The sequence below is a fragment of the Brachycentrus maculatus genome, unplaced genomic scaffold (assembly GCF_059751285.1).
Source record: "Brachycentrus maculatus isolate JH-2025_06_01 unplaced genomic scaffold, ASM5975128v1 h1tg000122l, whole genome shotgun sequence".
Lineage (NCBI taxonomy): Eukaryota > Metazoa > Arthropoda > Insecta > Trichoptera > Brachycentridae > Brachycentrus > Brachycentrus maculatus.
This window is the reverse complement of record NW_028280875.1, coordinates 1,409,730-1,418,533: the sequence shown is the minus strand read 5'-3', so window position 1 is coordinate 1,418,533 and position 8,804 is coordinate 1,409,730.

Genomic DNA, 8,804 nt, shown 5'->3' with positions numbered 1-8,804 from the left:
TTTCACCACATTTGGGTCCAAATCCTTGTTCACAAATCCGGGTTTTTCAAAAAAGGAGTAATTTTTGCATTTCGACATAGATGAAGAATAATATTTATTTATTTTTTATTCATTTAATATATTTACATTTTTATTTATAACATAATACATTTGAATCATTTATACATATGGAGAACTTTTATATTTCGATTCGCTGTGCCTCTCCATAAAAGAGTCTGTGCTCTTGTGCTTGGAAAGAGACTTACACTCGTGGTTTAATGTTATATAATAAAAGATATGATATTTTTTTTTATATATTTTTTTTAAGACTTAAATGTATGGAGCTTTAATTTTTACTTAAGGATTTTTATATCACATATTTTTTTTATTTCTTTAGGGAGTTTATTGAAATGCTTGATTGCCAAATATTATATAATATAATTAAAATGTAACTTACCATTATTAGTATTAATCAGTCTTGATAATGAAGCGGTTAGCTTCGACACCGGTAGACATTATAATTAAGTTATAATAAAATATTTATAGTGACGGTGTTTGAAAATGATGCGGAATGCATCGAAACACGTGTCACAGTAGATTTTAAGAAATAGTGGTATTTACTAAGTAAAACATGAATATTTTTTTTATATATTTTAATAAAATAAAAACGTGCGTCCGCATACGTCATCAAATTTGAACGTCAAAAAAGAAGGATAATATGAGTGAACGTCCTTATTTTAAACGAATCTCTTTCCAAGCCCTGGTGTGACCTCCAGGATATAGTGACGAGATCGTCTCTCTTTCTGGTAATAATAATTTAGCCCCGGAATGGGCAAAGTTGGTCCTGCCGCCGGAAGTTGGTCCTGGGCCCTTGTCCCTTACACCTTGTAGAGTTACGCCCTGAAACTTTGTTCCAACTCCATAATTCAGGTAAAGGGCTAACCTCGTCGGTCGCACGGTGGGAGGGTTTGCGAAATTTCGGGATACTGCATAAAAACATTCATAGAACCACAATATCAGTTTCAACTATATATTGTATATATATATATATATATATATATATATATATATATATATATATATATATATATATATATATATATATATATATATATATATATATATATATATATATATATATATATATATATATATATATATATATATATATATATATATATATATATATATATATATATATATATATATATATATATATATATATATATATATATATATATATATATATATATATATATATATAAATTAATATTTTATAAGACAAGTTACAATGATTAAAGTAAACACTTGTTTTTTTACCACTTGAGTTTTATTAAAGACTACTTGTTTCGGAAGCTTAGCATACATCGTCATATGTAAATAAAAGTAGAATTCAATCTACATACCGCGATTAATTTTGGATATATTACCCAACAAAAAAAATCTTGCTTTTTTGTATTAGTTTATTTGACAATGGAAGGAAGGAATGATAGTTGTCCATGGGTTTGTCAGAAATTGTCCACCGTGCGTCGCCAAGAGAAGGGAGGTAAACTGCCCCGATAATGTACCACGAGTCGGGGTTGTTTATTTGTAAGGGTCAGTGGATTACAAGCAAAATTTATGTCGTATTTTATTAACATTGTTTATTTGAACAGTTTCAATCGCTCGACCCTGGAAATTATTACAATCCTTTAAAAAAATATCCAATCAGACACTGGATTATTCACCCTACTGATAATACATAAGTCGAAATGCGATCCCTCAGACGAATGTGTGGTAAAACGATGTTTGATAGATGTTCGAATGATGAAATAAGGAAAGAATGTAAGGCTGAGATAAGCATTATCGATAAAATTAAGAAAGGTGTGTTGAGATGGTTTGGACATGTAGAGCGTATGAGTGAAGAAAGAACAGTTAAACAAATTTATGGAGCGAATGTAGTTGGAAAAAGAAGCAGAGGACGACCGAGGAAAACTCGGCACAATCAGGTATGTCAAATACTTGAAAACGGCCGGGTCAGGAGTCGTAATAATCGTCGGGTATGTATGAGGAGATGCATGAATGTAGAAGAGGCAAAGAATGTTTGCAAAGACAGAGTGGTGTGGCGTTCGATTCTCTCTGCCTACCCCTGCGGGGAATCGGCGTGATGGTTAGTTAGTTTTGATAATACTTACTTTTCAAGTTGAAGCTGTATACGATCTGAAATTTCAACATAGACGAAGAATATAGAAGTCTGGGTATTATTTACAGTTTATGAGTTTACGGTTTATCAATGTATTCTATTTTATTAATAAACGGTTTTATCTGAAATTCTAAACTAGTATTATACATTCAAATACACGATAAATAATGTATTAATCGTAAAACTTTATGCATTGTCAAAATTAAGTAGTTGGCGTTTTAGGAGTTCAGTTCATTTCGAAAATTCGATGTAGATAGCGTCTCATACGTTTGAAAACTAGGCGTAATTTATTTAATATATATTTTTTTGTTTGTTTATATTTGTAGATAACGGTCAGTTGATAACATACACCAAATATCTCAAAAAATACAAAAATGTAGTTAGAGCACTTTACGTAAGTTATTCCATAGTCATACACACACACACACACATACACATGCAAACACATCGCTCACTCCTTTCAAGAACGCCATTAATCAAAAATCGTCAATTTTCAGTCGTGCATAATTTCGGATTGCCCAGAAAATGTACTATATCCCAGCAAAAGAGGCATACATTTGACTTAATATTTACTCTCTACAGGGCAGAAAGCGTTGTTTTTTTCATTTTGAAGAAAGGGTATTGTTTAATAATTTTTTTAAACATACTAAATATTTTTCAAATGGAAAAAAAACCTTCAGGTTATACTTTAAAAGATCTGTTGCACAGTAAAAAGTTCAATAAGTGGATTGATATTTATTTTTAATACATTGTGTTATATTTATAAACTTTAAAAACGTTCTCCTGAAAAATCAAGTTTTTTGATTTATGACGTTCTTGAAAGGAGTAAGCGACATATACGTATACATACAAACATGCCTGTGTAATATATTTGCATATCAAAAATAATTAAAGTAAAGAAGTTGTGTCTAAATAATGCTTGGTAAACTTTTCGTATTTTTATTATTCAAGAAAGTCTCGAACTTTCTAAAAACGCAAAAGCTTTTAGTTTGTACCGTGATTTTGGAGCGCTTTTAAAGACTCAATTTTCCTTTATAAATCACGTCTACGTACTTTATTTAACAAGGAAACGGTTTTATCCCGATGCCTACAGACAGATTGATTCCTTAAAAATGGTGTACGGTAGTGACTTATCTTGAATTCACAATGGAAGGATTTGGACCGTAAGATTTTATGCCGAAACGATTTTTAACATCCAGCCTTTGTTTTTTGTTAAATTCTTCCAAATCCATTCTACAGTTTGTCTATTTTTCTATCACTCTTGAAACTTATTTACCAAAAAGCCAAATATGAACATTTTACATATGTTTTTATGCAGGACTTTTTTTCATGTAACGCGGTGGAGCGGCGCGCCGTTCCGACACCTTTTTTTCACGGTTTTCAACTACTACTACTACCATCACGCCAAAAGGATGGAACGCCACACTATTCTGTCCTGACATACACTCCTCACCTCCTTCACGTCCATACGTCTAGTCATACATGCCCTCCGATTACGCAGACTTTTGACACCACCAGATTTTAGGTTCTGATTGATCTGATCGTCTTTTTCGGTCGTCCGCGTTTTATTTTCCCGCTCACATTCGCTACATATACTTTCTTAGTTCCCTCGTTATCCATTCGCTCCATATGTCACGAATTTTAACATTTCAGCATAAAGAATAATATAAAACATATTACACATTTTGATATCAATTTAACAGCATTAATTCTTCATCATTTATCCATTCTTGTTTTGCTAGTTAAATTAAAAATGGATTCACCGTAATACAAACCCGCTAATTATTCAGACACCTGACCTGACCACGCCCTAGTATTTGAAATACTTGATTTTTCTAAGTTTTTCTCAATCTTCCTCCTAGGACATTTACGAAAACGTCAATATTCGTAATGGCCGTGACATCTATAAGTGTGCAGTTGACTCTGAAATACATTTTTTTTAAACTTTCGTGATACGGAAATACGCTCGGAATTCTGTATTCATCACGAAGCTATACGGTATGCTGGGATACGATAATGAAATATTTTCCAGCTCATTATCGTCCAATAGCATGGGCGTATTTAAGCTGGAATTTTTAATAAGCACAGATAAGCTTTTTTAAACATCTCTTGTCTACAAGAAAGTAAGAGGGTTCCTCCTTACTTCATCATTTCTTCAAATTAAAACAAAAACAATAAAGTTTTTATGAAGAATATGGAATTTATTGATTTGGCGTTGAATTTGTAGAATTCCTTTTTAATTTATTTATTAATTTTAAATCAAACACAGATTTTTTAAGTCTACTAAGTTGTATTTTATTAACAAAAACACATAAAAAATTATATTGTGACAATTGTTTCGCCTTGTTAGGGCATTATCAAACGAATGTCTCCTAACAAGGCGAAACAATTGTCACAATATAATTTTTTATGTGTTTTTGTTTATAAAATACAACTTAGTAGACTCAAATAATCTGTGTTTGATTTAAAATTAATACATAAAAGAATATGGAAGTCTGGGCATTTGCGGGGCTGGCTGCGGGGATCACTTTACACACTTGTAACGTTCACCAATTCTACCTATTATTGACAACCACACTACTCAAATTCTTGGAAGTTCTATATATATGGACCAATTTCGAAACTTTGTTCTTGAATCATTACAGTATTATCATGTAGAACTGCACTTGAGACATCTATTGGTGATATGAAAATAAGCTTTTTTATTGAGGAGAAACCCTTTCATTAGTATGTGAGATCCGAATCCTGGATTATAATCACATACATGAGAAACGCATGCATGTATAAGGATATGCATGACGTGGAAGAGGCGAAGAATGTTTGCAGAGACAGAGTGGTGTGGCGTTTTATTCTCTGTGCCTACCCCTGCGGGGAAGCAGCGTGATGGTTAGTTAGTTAGTTAGTTAGTTACATGAGAAACGCCAAAAAATATTTTATTTTTATTTTTAATATTTTAGCTTATAATTTGACCAGTTAATGTATTTACAACATTTTGAGTGTGTCCAAATACTGTGAACAAATTTTGTGAACACACACAAAATGTTGCGTGTAAATTTTATCATTGGCGAAACGTTTGCCTTTATTCCTGCATAATATGTAGGCACGTGGGATAACTTCCCGAGGGAACGACTCCTTCTCTTGTTAGTCTTTGCCATTTTTCTAATTAGATCATGTACCTACATATACGTATCTTTCCATATACATGTCTACGGACCGTTCCCGACACGATTCCTTAAGGAACTCTTTGTTTGCACAGTAACAAAGGAAGAAAAACAAGGAATAACAAATTTAACTGTTCACAACATTTTTAGTGCGTCGAAATACTTGGCCACGAATCTGCATTATCTCCAATTAGGGGCTATTTTTTATTTTATGTATTAATTTTAAATCAAGTTGCAACTTAGGAGACTCAAAAATCTGTGTTTGATTTAAAATTAATACATAAATTAAAATGGAGTTCTACAAATTAAACGCCAAATCAATAAATAAGTTATTTTTTACATTATTTTCGACATCTCAACATAGATGAAGAAGAATATGGAAATCTGCGAATTTTATTTATTTATTCGGGAATTGTACAGCTTACATATAAATATAATAATAAAACCCTTATCCGCACCTAATGGTGCATAGGGCACTGCGTCATATAAACGCAGTGTTATCTTGATCGTTTACACATGAAGGAAAGGTGATCAGCCCTCCGCTTCAGGTACCAGTCCAGGGTAATATTAAATAAATATTACAGTGAAAAAAATCACTTTTATTTATTTTACCCCCCTTGGGAATCGAACCCGGGACCTCCAAAACGGTAGCCGAGCGTGCTGACCATTACACTACGGAGGTGGACAAAATACATATAAAAAATATATAATAAACAATAGTTACATTAACAATAATAAACATTACATTACATTAACAAAAAATATTTACGTTAAAAAAAATAGTCAATGAAACAATTCCACATTCATGTTATAAAACTATTAAAAAACATTCAGAGATTTAAAAAAAGGGCATTATATAAAATAATAGATTTAGCAGGAAGGAGAAGGAAAGGAGAGGAATCGATGAGGGTGGTTAAAGGATTAAATTTAATCTTTGCATACAAGTAAAGAGAACCTCTGGTTTATAAAAGTTTTCCCTATTCCAACAAAGATGGCTGTTGTGAACTCACATTCAGTGTGTCACGAGTTTTATCTATATATCTAGAAGTACCTACTAACATGTTTAGTAGTGTGGTTGTCAATAATGGGTAGAATTGGTGAATGTTGCACGTGTGTAAAGTGATCACTTAACGAGACTATGACGATTGTAAGCCCTGTAAAAAGTCAAATTTAAGTAGTGTGGTTGTTAATCATGGGTAGAATGTACGTATGTAAAATGAGCACTTAACCAGCCCATGACGGGTCATACGCTCTGTAAATGCCCAGACTTCCATATTCTTTTTAACCAAAGTTTTACTTAGTAAATACCATTTTTCCTTAAAATATACGGTGACACGTGTTTCGATGCATACCGCATCATTTTCAAACACCGTATGTGAGGCTAGTTCTAAATTTTAGACTTGGCACAGTAGATTTTAAGAAATAGTGGTATTTACTTAGTACCTACAACTTTACTTAAAAATGGATAGGTTCTGCCACGAAGTGACTGCCGAATCGATTAACGAAATTCCATATTCTTCTTTATCTATATTGATATGTCGAAAATGTAACTTATTTTCTTCTTTTATGTCTTATTTTTCGAAATAAATTCTCGAAAAAACCTTTGCCCTTTATACCGTTAGTATAATTATCATGTATTTTTACCTGTACCGCTTAATACACGCCATTTCCGCGAACGAATTTACGTCAAAATAATTACATCAATACAAGGTCGATTCAAGGACGTCCACACGCGACATCTAAAAATGTCAATTCATTTTTAAAACCCGGCCACTGGTCAAACGAAATAAAAGTGGGAAAAACTATATGGGTTTTGTTTTATTATAAATTATTACATATCGTAGTCATACAGGAGAAAGTGACCAATTGCGTTTTTTACAAAAACGTGATCATTGACTATCTGATATCTTACTAGCTTAATATTGCCTTGTTAAAAATGACTTGATGTTTATTTTCTTGCCAAGCAAAAGTGACTTAAATGGCCCCCCTGAACATTTTACGTTTTGTTAGTTGGTCACTTTCTCCTGTACGACTACGATATATTTATTATTGACAGTTGACAGTTGATTTGTAGGCAGTACGTTTTGCCAATTCACCATGAATAGACTGAACGAATGACCATGATGCGCGTCGTAGGTTCGGTGAATGGGCCGTAAACAATATTTAATTTGATCATCTAACTACCTACCACTACCGCCTACCCTAATTAATTCTCTGTAGACACCACTGCTCCACATACATGGCTGTTTTGAACTCATGCGTACTGTGTTATAAGATCAATATATCTACGAGTCTCCAAAATTTGTTTGCAGTGCGGTTGTGAATCATGGGTGGCATGGTGAACATTGCATATGTGTAAAGTGATCACCTTACCATCCTATGACAAGTCTTATGACCTTGTTAATACCCAGACTTCTATATTCTTCTTTATCTATGTTGAAATGTGAAAAATTAAGAAGAAAATCAGTTTATTATTTCAGTTAAACGTGGCGACGCGTCGCTTGGGAAATCAGTGTCAGATATTTCAACACCAGCTAATGTGTACATATCGACGTGCCCTACGTAAAGTGTTCTAACTACATTTTTGTCAATTTTGAGATATTTGGTGTATGTTATCAACTGACCGTTATCTACAAATATAAACAAACAAAAAAATACATAAAATAAATTACGTCTAGTTTTCAGGCGTATAAAACGCTATCTATTGAATTTTCGAAATTAACTGAACTCCTAAAACTCCTAACTTAATTTTGACAAAGCATAAAGTTTAAAAACGATTTAATACATTATTTTATCGTGTTTTTTAATGTATAATACTAGTTTAGAATTTCAGACAAAACCGTTAATTAATAAAAAAAATACGTTGAAAAAATCTTCTAAGCTCTCTCCTGTAAAGTAACAGATTTGCAGATAGAGTACTTTACGTAGGGGCCGTCAATATATAATATATATTGTATGTTTATTACGCACACATACATGTTTGAATGACAGACGTCATGAGTCCTGTTCGATAATTGCCCGAGTCACGCTTCTCCGAGTTTAGTTTTGTAAAGCTCTCACGAACAGGCAGTTAGTTGACCGAGGCGCCGAGGCGCCTAAAACCTTAAGCCCCTCCCTTCGACATTGCAATACAGAGCTTTTCCAATTGAATGCTTTATTTTCTCATAAAATTAATGGGAGTCTTCCAGGCTCCGATTTACCTAGCAAAAATATTGAAACACGTGTAAAGAAATCGCTCACTTCTTTCAACAACGTCATATATACAAAAAAAAACTTGATTTTTCAAGAAACCGTTTTTAAAGTTTAAAAATATAATAAAATGTATTAAAAATAAATAATAAGCCACTTATTAAACTTTTTACTGTGCAACAGATCTTTTTAGGGTAAACCTGAATGTTTTTTCTCCATTTAAAAAATATTTAGTACATTAAAAAAAAATAATTAAACAACACATTTTCTTCAAAATGCAAAAACAACACTTT